Genomic DNA, 21,494 nt, shown 5'->3' with positions numbered 1-21,494 from the left:
GTCGAACAACAATGTGCTCTGTTTTCAAGATACAAAGGGACATTTACTTTGAAGTTTCTAGTGGGGATTGTACCCAGCGGCCAGGTTGCATTTGTATCATCTGCATACGGAGGACGGAGCAGCGATTCAGAGACAACTGTGAACTCCAAATTTTTGGACATGATAGAGCATAGTGACCTTGTCCTCAACGACAAGGGATTCCCATCTATCAGATCAAGTGTTGAGGGCAAAAATGCTATCCTGGTCATGCCGCCATTTGCATCAGGAAACATTCATTTTTCAGCACAGGAGGGCGAGGAAACATACTGCATAGCTAGTGTTCACCTCCATGTGGAAAGGGCGATACAACGGATAAAGGTGTATAACATATTGAATAACAGAGTGCCTGTATCACTTATTCCGAGGATGTCAGCTATCTTCCGTGTCTGCTGTGTACTTGCTAACTTTCAGTTGCCTATCATTAAGAAGTAGGATGTGTACATGGTGGTTTGCTCACAATTTCGTCATGTGTTCGTGGGGTAGTGATATGTATGTTAAGGTCAGTTTCCTTTCATGCTTCTGTTTCCACCATTCAACTTATGCTGCATACAATAAATGACACTGTCCTTCCCCCCTATCATTGTACGGGCACATGTTGACAGTACAACTGCATCATTTTATTTCTCATGGAAATGCACACATCAGCTCTGAATAGAACACAACTCCTTCAAAAGGTACTTGAAATAGAAGTGCTCTAGCTTAGGAACCAGCTGTGACAAAAACTTATCATTTCGGCTCACAATCACAGAGACCGGTTGCTTTCGTGAATACACGTAGAACAATGTTTTTTGTTACACTCAGGATATACATCATTACTTGCACTTGTGTGAAATAGGCATGCGACTGTTTGAGGCAGAGGTGTCCATGATCATAGGTGAGATACTGGAGGTAGCTCATTTCCAGCGTGTGGTCCACGATGGGCTTGTTCCTCCTGCTATGAGGGCACTTGATTTCAACAAGTACAGTCTCCCCATCAACCTTCATGAGACCGTCTAGGCTGCTGGACAACCATGGTTGCTGTCTGTCTACTATTAATCCTGTCTGAGAGAGAAGTAAAGAGCTTGAGTTTAGGAAACTTCAAGCCACAGAGCAACACGAGCTTAAACGTACATTTTAGACAGCTGCTGCACTCAACGGACCAGCACGTGGAGGATGAATGCAGTACATCCCCACGAAGCAGAGAGGGTACCAAGCTGTTAATCCATCTAATTTCTGAAGATATAATTGGGTACATGCAAATTCTACAATAGCAGATGTTACCTGCAGTACCAGCACCCTCATCTCTGTTTTTAGACACCTCCGGGCTGCTGCCTCAGTCGCTGTACCTATTAAGAAAAGAACTCTATAAGCACATGAAGTGTAAGATAACAAGCAGTCACGTAATGAGGCTATCCATGGTGACAAGAAGCCTGAGCTTGGACAAAAAGAAAACCGACGCGACCAAGCTCAGGCTTCTTGTCATCATGGATTTCGTACACCAGCTTGCCCGCACGTATGCAATCTTGTCACTAATGAGGCTATCTTTACCATATGCCATGGCTGCTGTTTGTATGTTTTTGCAACACAGAAGACTTTTTGCCAACTTCTCAAGAGAGTCTTGCCTTGTCCACACTGCATGTGCCTTCGAGGCCGAGATCCTCAGCTTCCTCTCTTGGTGCCAGCTGTGAATGCAAAAAAAAAAAAAAAAAACATAAATTTGGCATAGCACTGTATCCCATCTAGTATTGTACATTAGAGATTCCACATACAGCAGCATACCATTCATTACTGCTCTGTCCACGAGTGGCAAATGCAATGCCCTCGACATCGCAATTCAAAACATGTTTTCTGTAGAACTCCATTTACACAGGGGGCACATTGTCTTCCCACTTCACCTTTACCAATTTCATCACCGGAAAGTCAAGGAGTACAGTCATACATTGAAATATCTGTTGTTCGTGTCCACGTATGGCATCTCTTATGTTCTCCCTGTAGGCTTGAGCAGCAGCGTCTTCAACAAGACGCTGCATTACTATTCTGCATGTTCTTTCGACCTCATTTACAGATTCCAATTCAATAGCTTTTGTGACAATGCTCTCTATGCCTTGAAACTTTGGGATTACTTGAGAAAGTGGTACTGGTGCAACGGTTTTCATTAGTGATGGATTTCTTCGTCCGACTGAAAGGAAGAAGAAAAAAAAAACATTTCCGGTGATGGTGTTGCAGCATTACGACCCGTGACCATTTAAACAATGCATACCACTTGTAATCACATTATCGGAATGCGATCTTCAGTACATTCTCCATCGCTGTAAATTCGTGCAACTCTGTGGGTGCGACCGTCGATACACCTACCTCCAAATAGAACCACAACACTTCGCTTGTCGTCGAGGTTTGGTTTCGCCTTTGGTACTCCCCATGCGTGCGGACGGGAGGTACAGGAATCTACAGCCGTTTTATTAATGAAAGCTGCTACGGCCGCGACGTGCTTGCATCCACCAAGAACACCATCTTTACAGGTGCAGGAGGCACGTCCTATCTTGCGTTGCTGTGTCAGCAGCTGGAATGATAGACACAGGTGTTTTAGTTAACATGGAAGCCCAGCGGGGCGCTCAGCATGACAGCGTGAGAAGAATAATATAAAGAACAAACAAACGTAAAATGGAAACTTACCTCCACCTCGACGTCGTAAGCATGCTTTCCTGTTTGCGCAACACATTTGGCTGTAATGACTGGCCCACTGTTGATCGCGTCCCGGGTCTCTTGCACGCCATATATGTGATTACTCTCATAGGGCTTAATCCCTTTCCTCAGATTTGAACTCCTAAAGAATTCTCATAGACGTTCAATTTTCTCGAACCCGCAGTGAAGGACAACCGCCATCATCAGTGCGGAAAACGCCCACTGCCACTTGCTACCACCTACCCACGTGGGACGCATGTGGCCGCAAGGCGGCGCGCATGTGGCAGCGATGGAGCTGCCCCCTGGCGCAGTGCAGGTCGCCTATAGTGTTCGACAAGATTAGATCACAATGATAATTTTATGATAGTTCAATGACGCATTATTTCCATTTAAAGTTATTAAATTTGTAATGTTTCTTGTTTTGATAGTTTGTTTCGCTATTATTTTCCTGCACGTGTCTGTTGTTTACACGTTGGACTAAGCACTGTTTAGAGTGTTCCTCTGTTCTTCAGCGTTAGCTCTGTCCTAGTCACAGTATTAATTTTGTAATGTTTCCTGTTCTCATAGATTGTTTTTCAATTTTTTTCGTGCGTGTATCTCTTGTTTACGTGTTGGGCGATGCGCCGTTTAGAATGCTTCTCTGTTATTCAGCGTTAAGTCTGTGCTATGGGCACCGTGCACTAGCGAGAGGACGCTGCGGTCGCTTGATCGGCAGCGCCACCCGTGGCGATTTCGCGCGTAACGGTCTGGTACTGACGCCGTATCGGCGCCTTCGCGTATGTAGCTTTGGTGCGTACGGGTGTCTTACCGAATTTTATATGTCGGCTTTGGGGCTTTGGAGTTGTAGAGCGAGAAATGAGGCGACCAGGCTCTACTGAGGTTGATGGGTTTAATGACGGTTAATGGCGATGAACCGAAAACGAAAGCTCGGGTCACGCGCAGTGCTGCGCGTAACCGATGGCGGTGCTGGTGATGATTATGACGCTGCTGCTACAGGGCTCCCCCCCGTGGCGGATGACAAGGCTGGCGAGGAGGGCCGAGGTTGGCGGAAAGGTCGGGCGCCGAGGCCAAGGAGTGCAGGAGCCGGACCCGAGGCGGCGGGCGGCTCGTAGTGTGCGAGCTGCGGCGCCCAATGCACTCGACGTGGAGGGGGAGGAATGCCGGAGACAGGAGCTGAGCACGGACGTAGGGAGGGCTGGTCGGGCGATACCAGAGGTGCAGACTCCAGGAATGCGGGCTTAAGCCTGTCGATGGCCACAGTGTCAGGTCCCCGTGGAAGATCGAGGCGGAAAAACTTCGCGGCTCGTGAGATGACCTTGTAGGGGCCGTCATAGGGAGGCTGCAAGCTGGAGCGCACAGAGTCCCGGCGGACGAAGACGTGGGTGGCTTGATTAAGGTCGGGGCTCACGAACACGCGTGTTGCGGGAGCGGAGCGGGTAGGCGTGGGCTTGAGGTCCCGGAAGAGGTGGCGGAGACGGTCGATGTAGGAGGAAGGGTCGTGCACGAGCGGGGCCGATGGGCTGAAGAATGATCCGGGAAGGCGGAGCGGGCAGCCGTAGACCATGTGGGCCGCGCTGCAGTCATCCTGGCGGATCGCGGCGCGAAGGCCAAGCAGGACGAAGGGTAGACGCTCGGGCCAGGTTGTGTCGCCGTGGTCAGTGGCGCGGAGGGAAGCCTTGAGCTGCCGATGAAGGCGCTCGACCAGGCCGTTGGCAGCCGGATGGTAGGCCGTGGTTCGGATGTGATGGGTTCCGAGGGCGCTGCACAGGTGACCGAAGAGGGCCGATTCAAACTGGCGTCCTCTGTCCGTGGTTACAGTGGACGGGACGCCGAATCGGGAAACCCAGGAGAAGAGGAATGCGTGGGCCACCGTCTCTGCCGTGATGTCAGGTATCGGCGTTACCTCCGGCCAGCGGGTAAAGCGGTCGATGCACGAGAGCAGGTAGCGGTAGCCTTTGGCAAGAGGAAGCGGGCCGACCAAGTCGATGTGGACCTGGTCGAAACGTGCATCTGGCGGAAGGAACCGCGATGGAGGCGAGATGGTGTGGCGGTAGAGGGGAGGTGCGGGGGGCCAGGGCGGCAACGGTTTCTGGAGATGGAAGGCCAGCAAAATCCATAATACGGTCCGCCATCTTCGCTGAGGCTTGAGAAGTGACGCGGCGTCGGTCGAAGAGAACCTCCGCCTGCGCGAACCACAGCTGAGGGTCGGAGATGGAGAAGGGCGGCAGGCGGAGCGGTGCCACAGAAGCCTCAAGCGGTGGAAGTGGCGGTGGCCGGCTGGGAGGCGAAGAGCTGGTGGAGTGCTGGTCACCGTTCATGATGGTGGAACGCTAAGACATCACGTTCGGGTCACCAGTTGTAGAGCGAGAAATGAGGCGACCAGGCTCTACTGAGGTTGATGGGTTTAATGACGGTTAATGGCGATGAACCGAAAACGAAAGCTCGGGTCACGCGCAGTGCTGCGCGTAACCGATGGCGGTGCTGGTGATGATTATGACGCTGCTGCTACAGACTCATTAACCCATGAGACTACTTGTGTGGAAGTGGTTTGTCACGTAAAATGTATGCGATGGGCCTTTTGCACGTGAAACATTATGTGTCTATGCACAATGTGTGACACAGTGTGTAGCGCAGACAAGCGTGTAGCATTCGTGGCCCGTATTTACGTGAAGTTAAGTGCATATTTATCCGCAAGGGACTACCAATTATAGACTACACATCAGAGACTAGCTACGTCCAGTACCTGCGCTATGAGGACGGAAATCTCTCACTGAAGATTTCACATGAATAATACAGTCAACAACAAATTGGAATATACATTACGAACATAGCGGGAAAAAACGTTCTCGTTTCTTTCTTATGAATAATCCGTTAACGTGATGATGCACTGTGAGGATAAGTTTCTTAGTCAAATAATTCCCAATCTTGCATCGCTCAAGGCGGGGGATTCCCTTTTTAGCCCTATGTGCCTGCATTTGATGCACAGTCATAGTAATAAAAATCAATCAGTCAATCAAGATTGTTTCAGGATATAAATAAGGCGTGTTTTTGTTTAAAACTGGATATGTAATGATAATAATGTTTTATTAGTGCTAAACAACGACCACAGCGGCCTTAGTGTAGGTGGACATAGCGCATCAGACACATTGTCGCAAATTGCAACATAGAAGCAGCCAGAAATATCACGCAAAAGAAACACAAAACAAACTATGCTAAAAAAATGACGGTAATTAAGAAGAAACAGTGAGGTTGCTGTTCGACAAACGCATGATTACTTTTGTGTGTGTTTGCGTGTATGTGTGCAGACGGAGGAAAGAACCACTTGTAAACCGAGATCACAAGATTTGGCAACGATAATAAGATCATAGGGACAGAATGCACCTACATAAAATGATGACGGCTTGCGCAACGCAGCTCCGGGAGGACAAATGTGTTCGCATGCAAGCTTTATATTGAAGGAAGACAAGGTCCAAATCCGGTCTTCGCCGACACGCCGCAGAATTAGGGTCCGAGTAAAAGAGATAAATACTGTACGACATATGGCAGACACTAATTTTAGCCAAGCTCCACGATGTTCGTTGGTCGTTCATTGGTGTATTTCGCAACTTTTTCACGTCAGTTGCTGTGCTATAAGTCCGCATCGTGACGCTCAACTGGTCATTGACAAATATACTAAATGCAAGGAATGAGTTCTAAGTTTGAAACAACGGATTTGAGCGGCACGTTGGGTGGATTGCCGTGAAGGCGCTCTCTCAAATACATGATCGGCGGGACGATACAGCGAGAAGGACGAAAACTTTACGGCAAGTTGCCTTTCTTTCACAATAACTTGGTTGTCGTGGCAGATTACCACACAGAATTAATTTCCATTTTGTCTTCTCCTTTGACTTTCTATGCAGGCAGCTTCAAATCGCTCTTTTCGAACGGCGAAACTAGCACAGCACTGCTAGACGCTGCTGGCTGGTACCAGGGCATTACGCCACGTTTCCCCTCGAGGGGCCGCTGCCGTCGATAGAAAACTCTAGCGCACGGTGCCCATAGTCACAGTATTAAATTTGTAATGTTTCTCGTTTTGATAGATTGTTTTTCAATTATTTTCCTGTATGTATCTCTTGTTTACGTGTTGGATGATGCAAGGGCTTGGCTCTCTATTAGTGCTAGCTGTTGATCGTGTTTCTTATTATTTCCTTACATGTGTGCTATTGACATCATAAGAAACTGATTAATTAAAGGGACTATGAAACGATTTTTTTCTTCGTTTCGTTCGAAAGAAGACATTTTTCTTAGTCTAGAACCGAAATTTCACTTTCGTCGCGCGAGCGGACTTCTCGGGAGCGAATTTAAACGGAGCGGCGAAGGGAGGACAGCTGGCGCCGCGCCGTGGGGAGCTGCCGAGCAGAGACACAACGGGTAACTTGACACGACCACGGCCGGCTCAGCAACACGTCATCGTGACGTGTTGCCGAGCCGAGGAATCCCGCCAGGAGCATGCGCCCTAGGATCCCGCGTATGCGTTCATCGGGAGTGGAAATCTCCATGACAGCAGCTTTCGCGCGATCGGCAGATTTCAGCAGTGGCGGCAGCCACAGCGCGAGCTCGCGGCATTACTTGCCATTGTGCAACACCGGTGACGTAACGGGGAACCGAAGTGCGGTCCGTACAGTTACACCATCGGCAGGGAAATATGCGCGAGAGAGGAGGAACGCGGAAGAGACATTTCCAGCGCGCGCTCCTCGCAGAGTGGAGCGATTTCGTCCGGAAAAATTTGTGGCATATTAGTTTCATATTATATATTAGGCATATTAGAACAGTTTCCATCGAAAAAAAGTATGGGGGTTCGGGAAATTTCATAGTCCCTTTAAATTTGTGTCGTGTTGGAACATTCAACTTAGCTTCCCTATTGTGCTTGAAATTACTTACATCTAACAGAACTTCTAATTAAAAGTCCGCTATTGCAATCATGGTGCTCACGTCTGAGACATTTTATAATAAAACTTGTAATTTGATTGTAATCGTATTGATTACGAATATCTTCTTTGATTAAATGTGCTACTCCATTTTAATTCTGATTCATTGAAAACTTGCGTGTATGATCACCATTAATACAAAATATGGTGTTTGATTCTTTCTGTGTGATACCTCTTCAATGCTATTGCTTCATACCTGTAATAAGTAAGTATATTATTTATTATGTGTATTGTGTTTCTTCTGTTTCATGCTTTTTGGCTGGGTTTTTCCCCTTCACACAGACTCACAACATAATTCCTGCCACTATTGGCTTTAATAAATAAACTTCATCCTGTACTTTTGTGTATGATTGTCCATTGCATGTCTATCTTGCATGTAAACTGCCCACCGCAAACCTGTTGTAGCGAAAAAAATTTGCGAGTGAAGTCGGCCCAGGTGTGATAGTAGCATCGCTTGGCTGTGTTGGCAGCGTGCATGCCTATACTTGCATGTAAACCGCCCACTGCGCAGCTGTTGTAGTGGAAAAAAGTACGAATGAAGTCGGTCCAGTCGGAAAAAAATGTGAATGAAGTCGGCCCAGGTGTCGGCACCGTCGCTTGGTAGGATTGCCGGTGTGCATGTCCCTACTTGCATGTAAACTGCCTACCACATGGCTGTTGTAGAAAAAAATACGAATGAAGTCGGCCCCGGCGGAAAAATTGCCAAAGAAGTCGGCCCAGGTGTGACGGTAACATCGCCTGGCTGGGATGGCAGTGTTCATGTCTCTACTTGCATGGAAACTGCCCACGCGCCACCTAAAAAAATTGCGAACGAAGTCGGCCCAGACGGAAAAATCGCCAAAGAAGTCGCCCCACGTTGAAAAATGCGCGACGGTAAACGGACGCACAGCCCTCCGCCACCGTGCCGACCACTTATAAAAAATCTGATTAATTAAATTTGTCATGCAGGAATATTCAACTTAGCTTTCCCTACTGTCCTTGAAATTACATACACCTATCAGAACTTGTAATTAAAACTACACTATTACAATGATGGTGCTCACGTATAGGAATGTTAGACTTTTTATAATAAAACTTGTAATTTTGATTGTAACCGTATTGATTAAGAATATCTTCTTTGATTAAATGTGCTATTCCATTTTAATTCTGATTCACTGAAAACTTGTGCGATTACCATTAAGAAAAAATAACATCTTTGATGTGTGATACTTCTTCAATGCTTTTGCATCATGCCTGTAATATGTATAATCTTTATTATGTGTATTGTGTTTCCTCTGCTTCAGGTTTTTTGGCTGGGTTTGCTCGCTCACACTGAGTCACAACATAATTCCCGGCACTAATGACTTTAATAAATATATTTTTACTTGTACTTTTGTGTATGCTATCCTTTGCATGTCTATATTTGCGTCTAAACTGCCCACCGCAAACCTGTTATAGCGAAAAAAAATTGCGAGTGAAGTCGGCCCAGGCGGAAGAATGCACAACAATAAGCGCATGCGCTGCCCTCTGCCCACCGGTAAGCGCACGGGCAACCCTCCGGGAAAAAAATCGCAAAAAAGTCGGCGCAGACGTGGCGCAGCCCTGGTGGCAATGTCTGAGTCCTGCCCCTTACGTATACTACTCACGGCAAGCGCAGAAGCGATTTCCACTTACGAAGAAGGAGTACAGTTGCAACATTGATGGTCAGCGAGCTGCCAAATAACAGTTTTGTGAGACTTTTTAAAGTACGCCACTTTTTATGCCTGCCACCGATGAGGAACTGCATAAACCGTACGTTGTCACTCAGATGTGAAGCAATGACGTAGACGATTTTTTACGGTGCTGCTAGGATATACAACTAACTATCGGTTTATCAGCGTTGGGGACAAGAAATGTTGTTCGACCTTCTGCAGTTCGACATGATTGTAGTTGTGTCCGGTAGTTTTCAATTCCGGGAGAAAGGGACGGAGCAGCAGGTAAACAAAGGTGCGTATGTTCCGTGTCAGTAGGCGAGAAAATGCTATTTTGTCTGTTTTAATGTGATAGCGTGATTTCATTATATGCGTGTACCGTCAGCAAATAAAAGTGAAAAGTCGGTACTGCCTTTGTGTTGCTGAATTAATGCAGGTGAGTAAAGTACCACAGAAGTTGAACAAGATCTGTTGAAAAGGCTGTTTTTTACGCGTAAAACTTGTGTACAGTGCTGGAGAAAAGTTTATGGAACACGCTCCGGCGCATTCCTTCCTCACAGTTACATGCTAGCAGCGAATGGTACCGTACGGACTTAGACATGTGCCTAGGTAACCCAGTCACCTGTTTGCAAGTCCGTGCGGTACCATTCGGTGCTAGCGTGTCACTCTGAAGAACGCATGCGCCGGAGCATGTTCCGTAAACTTTTGTCCAGCACTGTACCAGACTGCGTCGAAAAAATCTGCAACAAAGAGTTGAGGCCAAAGTTGAGGACAAGAGTAGAGGGTCTGGACCGAAGCCCAGTCCACTCCCAAAGACAAAAGAGCTGTGGGATCATGCAGAATCCAGGCTCCGGTTTTATTTATCCGGTTTTTCCGGTCTCCTGGTGTGGGCACGTTCCCAGACTTAAAAATCAGTGCTTGACTCTGAGTTTCGGTCCAGTGCTGTCCGTTGCAGCGCCCTACTGGCCCTACTTCGAATGCTAGCTTCTTCTTCACTAGAGTTACTACCTACCACACTAGCTACCACGTCACGTGCCTACCAGATCGCTTCGACATTCTGCCGCGCGGTGCGCGGCGGTCTTGCGCATGCTCTGTACACATTTTTGGAAAAGGCGGATTCTCAGCACGGAGTTGGATAGTCAGCGACAAAAATCACATTTTTATTTGTTTTAGTGTGGATCAGTATTTTGTACCCGTAAGGGCTTCATTTTATGTCTAATTTGCAATAAAATATGCTCTTGTAACGTAATAACGTATAACGTAATAATGTGTTCGGAAAACATACTAGTGACGCGCTTGAGGTACGCGGCAACATAATTTAGTTTCCATCCCTTCCATGTTGAAAAATGCCCCTTCACACATTTTAACATTCCACCGTCAATCTGCAGAACAGAAACATAAATCGGACCGCACGACTCCGTGCGAAGCGGCTGTATGGCAGCGACATGCGGCTACTCAGCACGGTGGTGTCACGGACCCACTAGGTTAGTCTAGTACACTATAGTAGCGTCTCCGATGTCTTGCCCTACCGCTGAAATAATTATCTCCACCGGTGATACCATTCCCCGGGATGTCACATGCTATGGGAATGTTGAGACTGCGGAGCACTTTCTGCTCTATTGTCAGTTATACGACCATCTCCGTCAGCATTGCTTATTTATATCATTGCGCAGAACAGGGGACCCTGTTTCATTAACATCAGTTCTCTCATTTGTGGCAAATCACACGGGAAGGTGGAATAGGTCCGTGACCTTTCGTATCTTGGCGTTTGTCTCTCAATCTGTCTCTGCTTGTCTCTGGTCTTAGTTTAGTTCAGTCCTGTTCTTTCCTGGCACATGTTTCTTGGTGCATTCTTGTCACCCCTTTCTTACGTTGCTTCCGGGGATTCCCTCTATTCCCTCTATGGTTACACAGATATCACTACATATAGTTAGTCATAGGGATATATTCGTAATACATAGCTCCGTATAGCCTTGGCTAATCTCCCTTCGTGGATCGCGGCCACTGCGTGCATGAGGAAGAAGAAGTGGCACGGCATTTCTCGTTTAGCGCCTTCTATTTCCGTGCTGCTGCCGTGTATCTCCCCAACACTCCGAAACTTATCATGGCTATTCTACAGTTGCATGCGTTGGCCTGTTTTGCCATCTGCGCAATACAAAACATCGAAGCTCATCCAATCTCGAGGGAAGTCGCAGGTGCTACGGAACCGGTCGAATCGAAGAGTGCAGCGTTGGTGGCAGAGGCAGCGGAAAGCCGACCCAAGTCTCGTCCAGCTGTTCAGCCCATTGTGGTTCTTCGGGAAGAAGATAACATCGAACTCGCGCAAGTGCTGCCCTCGGCGTACGTCGATTGAAAATGAGCCGTCCTTCGAACGCCCACGAATCCACGTGCGCATCTTCTTCTCGTTGTAACGCTAATCATAAATGAGAGGTCACTAATCTAAACGAAGTGCTTAAGACGAACAAAAGAATCCTTGGAAAATGAGTTCGTACAGTGACGCTGACAGTTTCAAAACCGTGCTCGCTTCTGTTCGCTAGAACGACACGTTTCGAAAGAGCGAATGTAGAGCGCACTTTATAGTGGATTTTACACACGTGCCAGTGGGCTTATTTGGGACAGTGTTAGAAGGTTGCTCCTATGTACGAGTGCTTCGTATTCGATACGTCGTGTGCCTAAATGCTGTCCGATTTCTGTCGACATGTCTTTCCAGCATTTTTCTTTTGTTCGGATTTGAGCTTACGAAGTGTGTATGTTATTTGAAAAACAAGAACAAGAAATTCGTGTCGAAAACAAAGTATCTGCATTCGTGTTTATTTACTGCGATTTTGCCGAACACGCACGACTGCTTCAGTGAAATAAGTTTTAATTTGAGAATCAATTTAGTAAACGACAATAAATTCAGCTCTTCCGTTTCAAACCATTTCTTTCAACGGCTTTTTTGCATGACCAGGCTCCTATGTTGCATTTTAACAAAGCGGTATTGCCCGAAAAATCCGAGCGGAGTGGTATGAGCGGATGACAGTAGAGCTAATTATTTTTATAAAGGTTACGTAAGGAGGCTTTCGTCGTTCTCTGCAAATCTACTCTGCGAGCTATACGAGAGCTGTCAAACAGACACATCTGCATCAGCACAGCAAGGTGACAGCGAGAGCCACATCGAAAAGTAAGGCTGTTCACATGTGCGCCAAACGCGTACCGGTTGCACATCTTTTGAGCCTATCGTGTTAGCACGCCGTTCATTTGTTCAGAGGGGAATATTCAGCCGTTGGACAGATAACTGATAAGCAGTGATGAGCTTCTACGAAAGACGCTTCAGCGTCGTTCAAGTTCGGTGGATTCTGAGGTCATAGCGATGCTTCAATTGACTAATATTAACGACTTTTGTAGGTGGAACTCGAAGTGAACTGTGTTAGCTCCACAACCTAGAGGTATAATACTTCCTCGAGCTTCACTCATCTGGAGCTTTGTCACAACATCTTTCAGGTGACTACTTTAACATCTCTCTTTTGGATAAACTGCAATGGTAGAATATGATAAACGTGTAATAGCGAAAAACCTGGTCACCGTTGCATTAATCATTTCCCTTAAGGCGGCAACCGCATGGAACAACTTTTGCCAACTGAATCGGGCCAACGGAGCCCAACTCAGCGTGAACGGAACGCAATCGAAGCTATGCAACCGCATGGAGCAGAATGTCCACGTTGACGCTGTCATGGTGAGGCATCGGCCTAGCGTTTACCACCGCTTGTTGCACGCGATGTGGCAATGCTTATTGCTGCACGCATTGTTCAGTAACATAAATGATATTTTAGCGGTTCTTGAAAAAGTACGGTGCTATAACATCTAGAAGTCAGGTGTTTACAAGAAATTTTGAGATACGAAGAGAATGTTGGCTTATGAGTGTTTCTAGCAATGCTCACTAAAGAAATATCAGGCTGCATTTTTGTTACCGTTATCTTCTCACACATTTCCGATTTGCCATGTGCCACAACTAATATTTTGATGTTTCATAATGTCACCTTCGCCTTGCACACACCTTGCCACCACCTGCCAAAGGATATATTTTAAGTTGATGTCCTTATACTGAACAAGTTTGACGTTCCAAAGGGGTGGCATCCTTGAAACCTCCGATATTAATATATCCACGTCGAAGTCCGCGCTACGGGCCATCTGCGTGTTCCTCTAGGAGGCAGGGCGAAGAGGGCAAAACCCGAAAGAAAAAAAGAAAAAGAAAACGGTCACAGGCATGGTCACAGGTGACATTGTCACGTGCTTGTGGCATTTCCTGTGAAGCGTGTTTTCATTGGCACACACGGTTCCGTCGGGTGGTGTCACTTCCTCTCCTCAGACTAAATATCTATCCTTGGCAGAAACCGGCTCATCGGTTCGTCGTCTATTGTTCGCTTAGTAGGTCACCGTTCCTTTCAAGTTCTGCTGCCATTCAGTTGGCAAAAGTGCTCCATGCGGTTGCCGCCTAACCCTATCCACGCAATGTTACAAAGTTATGAATGCATACGCCCGTTTTACGTTTCGGAACAGTTACGTGGTGGTGGTGATGGCGAGAGGGCTTGCCGTTGTCGGCAGTTACGTGAGGAAAATCACCGTGCCCGATCAGCGAATCAGGGGGCTTAATCACTTCAGCGTCGTTGCGGTCGTTACGAGCTAACCAGTGGCGGGAAATTCAAAAAGACGGGTAGGTGACACATTGCGCGTGACGTATACCACGCTCTTCTGCCCCTTGCACATGTTTTATGACGTACCCTTCTCGACGAGTGCCCCGCCCCTCGTCAGCTCGTAACGCGTGCAAGCGATTAAGCCCCCACCTCTGTACGATTTATACGATCTTACAGTAGATCAGAGTAACTACATCAGCGTGTTAAGACACGTGTTATCTCATGTTACATTCAATTTACATTTGTCACGGTGACACGATGACCAGACTGATGTGCAATACACACGTACTATCGTCGCTACATGTCATTCTTATACATTCGCTAAAAAGAAGGAAAGCAGGCCCTTAGCACAGCGGGCCAGTAATTCTGCACGGGGCCATCGTACCAGCATCAATGAAACAAAAGTAGTGGCGCTTAGCTAAAAGGAACCACAAGCAACAAAGAGAAGCAGGATCCTGTACCTTGCGAACAAAGCAAATGATTTATGCTGTCGGTCATTAGGACGGGAGTGAAGGCTAAGGTCTTAATGCCTCGGAGGCCCCCGCTTAAGCCCTCGCATTTGGGGAAAGGCCCCCTTTCTCTCGCTCTCATATTTATTCCAGGCTCTGACAACGTCTTAAATAGATCTCGCGCTGCATCCTCTTTGTCCCCTCTTTTGACTGTACAAAGAGGCTGGGTCGTATTTCATGCTTTGCATGCATTAGGCCGCAAAGGAACGGGTGTGAAAAGGAATCAAGCACCGTCCACATTTGTCGAATCTCGGCAAAGCCCTCGAAGAAAGCGCAATTTCTCTGCTAAGCTTCGCGGCCGACCTCCGGTGTCTAAGGGAAGACAGCCCAAATGATTTCGAGGAAAAACTTCTCTGGATTCGGGGCGAACGAAATTACGTGCTTTTCCCGCTCTTCTTATTGGAGCGCTTGAAAAATGTTACACACGCCGGGAAGTCAGTAAGCGGGAAAAGAAATGGGATACGTTGGACTTCTCATGACAACACCAAGGGAAACGATTCTCCGCATACTGTAGATGATGCTGTTGATAATCGTTATGTAGCGACGATGCGGTCTTGATGCGTTGTTGTGTAATAGCAGATGCCACCTGCGTTGTGCGTACATTATCATTATGCCGCACAGGTTTGCGTTATTCACTACATCACATTAAAAAAAAAAAAACTATTCTGCTCTCTGTTCAAAAATAAGGAATGCTGAGGACGCTTTGGTTAATTCGTTCCCTTTTCGTTCAAATTATACTTCAATGTAAAGCCTCTCACTAGAATGCGAGCCGCACCCCACACAGAATGCTTCTACACTTCCACGTTTCCTTAATGTCGTGCATTCTGAAGTTGTCCCACGAGTCCGTCGGCATCCCTCTTTCGGTGTATACCGAAAAGCGTCGGCTTAATATGGCGGGTTACAAACTAATAAACGTCGAAACTCGAAAGCTTTCATCGTAGACCTCTGAAACGTGTTAGCGACATGAGCCACACATGCTTGTAACTCGCGTTACTTTGCTACAAGCACGAAGGTTATAGATATAGCACGCAACAGATGCAGCGTTCCAGCGGGTGTCCTAAATGGTTTCTTTCTTTCGACATTGCAAAGTGGAAGATAAAAAAAAGTGTCGAGACTAGCATTAGAAAAATGAAAGAAAAATGGTGCGGACAAAATGACAGTGCGCCGCTGACACGATGTGATCACTGTATGTGACTACCCTTGTTATGATTATATCCTAATGCCCCACGTAATCTAACTGCCATGGACAATCACCGATCCTATTTACTTCACACACTCATATTCGTTTAGCGTCATCGTCTCATGCACGACTTGTCTTATAAAGTAGGTCGTGGTGTATCAACTCTAGTGGTGAGGATGCCCACAGCTGTGATGTGAAAAGTGCAAGCTGTCTACAACATAATCACAACTAGCACCAGTGGTCATGTAAAACCTTTAGGAAGATGCTCGAAAGACGTCTGCGCTGTGATCAAACTCGTGCACAAAATCGAGAGAGAGAGAGAGAGAGGAAAGCAAAATGACAGGATTCCCGACTCTATGTTGTGTCCTTAGTCATTGAGACCAGTGAGCCTGACTAGCTGCCTTGGCAAGTTGAGGGAGCGCATGGTATTCGCCAGACTGGAGTGGTGGATCGAACATCGCTGCGTTTTCCCACAAGAAATGTCAGGCTTTCGTCGGCACAGAGCAGCACTCATGGCTTACTCATTTTCTCCATGGACAGTAACTGTTCGTCCGCACAAGCCAGGGAGATACAGACCTTGTCACGTTGGCCCATGAGGTGCCCCATGGGAGTGTTTTGCGCCCCATCTTATTTAACATTGTTATGGCTGGCCCTCGAGATTGCGTCGGCAGGAAAGTGGCTATATCCATCTATACTGATGACATTTGTCTCTGGACCAGCGGCAAATCCCGTCCTGCCCTCCAGCGACGCCTCCAACTCGCTCTCGACGCTATCCAGCAGCACCTGTCACTGGCAGGCTCGGACATCTCGACGGAAAAGACGGTAATACTCCCTCTTACAAGGCGGAACATGCGGCCCTTCCAGCTTTTGGTTGCTGGCATACCATTGAAGCACGTGTCTCACCACAGGTTCCTCGGTTTTACTGTTGATGCTGGGCTCTCTTGGCGGAAGCATATTGCAAGCTTGGAAATCAAGATCCACCGTTCGATTGCGGTGATCCGTCGCTTGATAGGCATGAGATGGGGCAGTGACACGAGCTCTCTGTTGACCATTCACAGGACTTTGGTTCGAGGGTCCCTCGCGTATACTTTGACGGTGCATAATGGCTCCCGACATCTTCAGACCATAGGTTGCAGTGCCTCCTGGGGCGAAGCCTTCGTGTGTGCCTTGGCGTCCCCCGAGCAGCAGAGACCCGAGCAGTTATTGCTGAAGCGAAGGAGATCCCGCTGGACGTTCTTCGCTACGGTGAGACCTGCCGACTTTTCCTCCTCCTTTTATCCAATCATCGGCGGCACCTGCTCGTATCGAATATTTTTAGACGCAAGCACTGCAAGGTCCGCCCTGTGATTGCTCAGCTGAAGCCTAGCGTTCCGCGTTTCGTGGTGAAGACAGTGGCTCCCAATGCCCCTCCATGGTCTCTGTCAAGCCCAGTCACCCGCCTAACTGTTCCTGGCCTGCACGGAAGGAAAAGGGATACAGCCCCGTGTGTCGCCAAGCAGCTTACCCTGGGCATGATGAATGACAGGTACACGGCGTCAACGTCGGTTTTCATTGACGGATCATCTACTCGGGATGGCTTGACCTCGGCATTTGTCATTTCATCTCAGTCAGTCTCCTGTGGTCACCACCTTTCTCACAGAACATCATCTACGTGTGTCGAGCTATTCTCTTTGGTATGCAAAAAATATCAGCCAGCCCAGCTCAGTCCTGGGTCGTCATCGTCTTTACAGCCTCATGACCCGCGCTACAGTGTGTGGCCAACTTGGGGATACGCGGGTCCCTCAGTCCTGTTGTCTTCGACATCCTGCACGTTTATAAGAAGGCGGCCGTTGCAGGGCACACTGACGCATTGCAGTGAATCCCCGGACATGTCGGCACCCGAGGCAATGAAGAAGAAGACAGAGCCGCCTTGAGCGCCCATCAATCAGCACGCAGGTTTTTCCCCGATAATGACCGAAGACACCTCCTGTCAACACTCACCGGCCCCAAGATGCAGGCTCAGTGGCAACACGACATAGCTCACTCCCTTCTCTCGGATGTAGACCCCACGCTTTATCTCGTACTTCCTCCGCGACTACCGCGCCCCTTTACTGCACTCTTCCACCGCATAAGGCTCAACGTTGCCTTTACACCTACCTTTCAACACCGTCTCGGCTCCACCTCGTCTACCCTCAGCCGCACTTGTGGAGTGCACGGCGACATCTGCCACGTCATTCTGGCTTGTGGGCAATATCACCACGAACATGCACTGATGGAAATTTCTATGCAACGTATTGACAAGCAGCCGTCAACCTCGCGAAGATCCTCGGACCGTGGTCGAACGCTGCCCGCCAGATGCAAGGCCTTCGTCTTCTCGCGGAGTACTTGTGCTCCACCGGTCTGGTGACGGCTCTCTTAAAGTGCACCCCACATCATCATTCCCTCGTCCGTTCCCAATGCGCAATAGGGCAGCGTACCGCCTCAGCGGCGGTGAATCGCCCACCTCATCATCATCCAATGTATGTGTGGGGGTCAGTCATTGAAATTGCAGAAAATATCCAGGGTAGAGTCGACGTTCAAGAGGTGGTAGCACAACAAGGTACACGCAGTGAAGCTTCTTTGGTTTATTGCATGACACTAGCTTTCATGCAGTAGACTGCATTTCGTCAGGTGTAAAGGAAATTACCTAATAATTACCTTATTTCCTACACACCTGACGAAGTGCAGTCTACTGCATGAAAGCTAGTATCATGCAATAAACCAAGAACGCTTCACTGTGTGCATCTTATACGAATTGGGAAAATATGGAGATGTTAGTCTCGGAAGCCTATCAAAAGGGCGAAAATCATAACGGCGAAGTATGAGAAGGCCGAAAGCCAAAAGGCCGACACTCATAACGCCGAACTGTCAGAAGGCCGAAAGTTAAGAGGCCGTAAATGAGAAGGCTGAAAATGGAAAGGCCAAAGAGACAGAAGACCTAGGGCGAACACCGCAGTAAATGACCACTGACCACCAACTTTTGTGGCTCTTGTGAGAGAGAGGCCAGGGAGAGAGAGAGAGAGAAAAGAAAACAATCTGCAACATGTTTACTACAAAAAGAACATATCTGGTGGGTGAATGGAATGCCACTGAATGAACTCTAGAGAAGATGGTGCTTCTCTACATTCGATACTTCCCGTTTTGTATATGTATTCAAACTCAAACTCTACATCTGTGACCCGAACGTGATTTGAACAAGCAACCGTCTGAACCGCTTGCTTTACAGAATAAACTTGCATGGGATCTTGCAAAAACTTGTATAGGTACCGTTCTGTTTCAAGAACTGTATAATGACCCTTGCCCCCTGACACAGGAGCACATACTATGATTTCTTCCAGAATCGTAATTCACTTGTCCCAGGTCATTCACTCGGCTACTCACCCTGCCATCGAAAGGCCGAACAATTAGATGCGGTTTTGAGTCAGAGGTGATGACAGGGACCTGGTGTTAGGAATGACCTAGGTGGAAGCCTTTGTTGAAAATGGGATGAGAATGGGAAATGTCATCGGATAGCTCATAATTTTTCATTTTAACTTATTGCCATTGTGTACAACAAACACAATAACACAGTGGATCATGTTTTCTTTTTTTCACCTAAGTAATCGAAAGCACGTTAGTAAAGCGAAGTTCGGTGAAATAATTTATTTCCTGTATTATTCACAAGAAGTCTATCATGCATAAATTGTAGAGCTAATTTTTAATCGCAGTTGGAATAACAGTTTTGGGTTCCTTATTTCTCGGCCTTTCGATAATTCGGTTTTCTGAATTTTCGGCCTCTCACTGTTCGGTGTTTTGATATTTCGGCCTTCTGGTTTTCCGCCTTATGACGGGTCGGCGATTTAATTTTTCGGCCTTTTGAGTTTCGGCCTTCTGATAATTCTGCCTTATGAGTTTCAGCCTTATGATTGCCACCCGTTAGTCTCGACCCAGTCACGACCGGCTACTCCAAAACGCGTTTGTGGATGGAGCAATAGAGCCAGAAAAAAGATAAAAACAAACAAACAAACAAATAGGAAGAGGTAGAGTGGGTCCTTAGTCATATTGCAGCATGAGTGTAACGCTTTTGCCGAGAAAGGATGGCATGAACGGTTGCTACATTTGCCAAACCAACGTGAGTTACTACTGGATCTGTAAATAACTCCACTCTTGGGCACAATATGACGCTTAGAGGCATGCACACCACAAATCGTCAATCCTCCTCCCTCCCTCTCCGGACAAGGAATTCACCGCAAATGGCGTGAACGCAGCTCAATATTGCAGGCGGCATACACTGCAATGTGGTGCCTCCCGAAATTACGTCACGGCCCATAAGGCATACCTCAGGCTACTCTGACTGCTGTCAGATACCGTAATTTCCGCGCAGTATTTTACTGACTACAATTATTATTAAAACGCACGGGAGCTTGGACGGCATCATTTCCTCGAGCATGAGGAGGTGGTGGGGACAGAGACACGAAACACAATCGGACGGGAATTAAGTCTAGTACCGTCCGGCTGCGTTTTTTATACTCTAGTCATATACCCTGCCCTATTATTCGTATTATCCTAGTACCCTACCTCATGCTCAATGAAACGATACCGCCTACGTATTTTGCTTATACTGCAGAGGATAATATTTGGTGATTACGCGTTAAAACTGCGCCAATACCCGACATATAGTAATGTTTTTCACTTTGCGACCTGCTCTGAGTAGCTTCATTTTGTTCGATTTTGTGGATTATGCGAAGCCGTAAAACAACGTCACTTCACAGTGGTCCACCCGGAATATGTCACACACGAAAAAAAGAAAAAAGTGGGACGCTAAAGACAAAAGCAATTTAACTCGACATGTCAGCCTCTGAAACCCAACGAGTGAGCCCCGGTGTTAATTATTTAGTAATTCGCGATTTTATGTCACGAGATAACTGAATCCCGATGTGATGATGGTGATAGGAACAAGAAAAGGAAAGTGTACGTAAGCGGCGACGGGATGTGACTGGCTTCCCCCAGTATCCCTACATTACATTAGCTAATGAGAAGAAACGAAGAAAAACAAGTAGGACTAAAAGAAGTAAAAGGAAAGGAAACAGTAGAGAGAAAGGGAGTTTAGGTGATGAGAATCACATCGGGGTGGTGGTGCTGGTGAAAGGGCTCGCCGTTGTCGGCCTCAGAGGTGGGCAACGTCACGACTGACGCCCTGGGGGAATGTGCGTCCTGGGCCGACTACTTAGGGAACTGTGCCGACATATGCCTGAAAGCGTCTGAGGAAAACCCAGGAAAAACCCCAGACAGCACAGCCGGCACCGGGATTCGAACCCGGGTACCTCCCAGTCGCGACGTGACATGGCCAGCACGCTAACCACTGAGACATGCACCTCACGTCACTTGCACGAATGACCGACTGCGTTCAGCTCTCTTGGCGTCGTTCACCAGTACGTGTAAATATGCAGTTCATAAAATTCTTCTGGCCAAGAGTTCTCACTTTTATTTTCGATTTTATAATCTGTAGGTTTCTGTGCAGACGTGGAACCAGCCGTCGATTTCGCTTCGCGCGCCGCACGTATCGTGATTGTCGATTTATTCCTTCGTTGATGGTAATTGAAGCGGTAGGCGTCGATCAATAATGCAATGCACAGAATTGGTTACAACTAGTACGTGCGAGGCAAACAGATTAGTACGGCGTGCCTGCCCAATAAATGTGCAGGAGACTCACTTCCAATATTCCCGTTTGCTTCGATGCTACTACAAAACAATTACGTTAGTCTGTCTATACTTCGCACAGAACCATTGTAATGCTG

The sequence above is a fragment of the Ornithodoros turicata genome, chromosome 2 (assembly GCF_037126465.1).
Source record: "Ornithodoros turicata isolate Travis chromosome 2, ASM3712646v1, whole genome shotgun sequence".
In the NCBI taxonomy this organism is placed as follows: domain Eukaryota; kingdom Metazoa; phylum Arthropoda; class Arachnida; order Ixodida; family Argasidae; genus Ornithodoros; species Ornithodoros turicata.
The sequence above is the reverse complement of the archived record's forward strand: the minus strand, read 5'-3'. Positions refer to the sequence as shown.